Source organism: Penaeus monodon, chromosome 26 (genome assembly GCF_015228065.2).
Source record: "Penaeus monodon isolate SGIC_2016 chromosome 26, NSTDA_Pmon_1, whole genome shotgun sequence".
NCBI lineage: Eukaryota > Metazoa > Arthropoda > Malacostraca > Decapoda > Penaeidae > Penaeus > Penaeus monodon.
Genome location: NC_051411.1, coordinates 9,101,721 through 9,102,809, shown reverse-complemented (window position 1 = coordinate 9,102,809; position 1,089 = coordinate 9,101,721).

Below are 1,089 nucleotides of genomic sequence, written 5' to 3'. Positions count from 1 at the left end.
GATGCTTTTTTTATGCACACCTGTTTGTATGTATGCGTTCTTATGTTCTCCCGTATGCGCGTCGCATTAAAAGAAACAATAAAGGCAAAACATGCACATGGAATCACGTACACACACGCAGCATCATGGACATATAAACGACCTTTTATTCGGAGAAGCGAACGCAGAATCTTTACATAACTCTCCACACGGACCGAGAACGCACAGTTTACACAAAGGATCTCTTTATAGGCGTGGCCTTAGAATGCTCCTTTTATATATGTATATGATAGTGTATAACATATATATAATACATAGGATATTTATGTGGTGTTTCTAGAGTGCTTGTCTGTGATTTTTTTCTTTTCTTCTCTTTTTCTCTTTGTGTACATTTTTTTTCGGGAAATAAGAAAAATCAAAAACAAAAAAGTAAGAAACATTATACATATTTTATATAATTTTTTTTTTTTTTTAATGGGAGCTTTTGCGGGTATAATGACGCTAAATATGATCTGATATAATTTTAAATAATGATAAGAATATCTTAATGTTGTCACTTCAAAAAAAAGTTTTACAGTTTTGCTAAATGATTTCTGTATTCAAATCATTTATTGATTGTTATGCCATTGGTTATATGTACTATCAGCCTGAATTAAAAGTTTACTTAGATTATACAGATAAATTCTCCAGAAAGCAATAAATTTCAAATCTCAAAGATGCATTTCTTAGTAAATGTTGTTTTTTGTGTGAGGAGGGGGGGGGGGGTTCTACCTGAGTTTCGAAATTATTCAATTATCATTCATTAGTGAAATGCATACATATGAAAATTATGATAAAAAAAAAAAAAGATGCAGTTTAAATAAGCCTATCATAGCTAATTTTTTTTTTTTTTTATAATCTTTCCGTAATCTCTCTTTCATCCTCCCTCTCTTCCTCCTCCTTTTCCTCCTCTTGTTGTTGTTGTTGTTGTTGTTCTTCTTCTTCTTCTTCTTCTCCCTCTTCTTCCTCCTGCCCCTCCTCTTCCTCTTCCTTCCTTCTTCTGTTTTTTTTTTCTTCTTCTCCTTCTTTTTCTTTTTTTCTTCTTCTTCTTCCTCCTCATCTCTTCTTCTT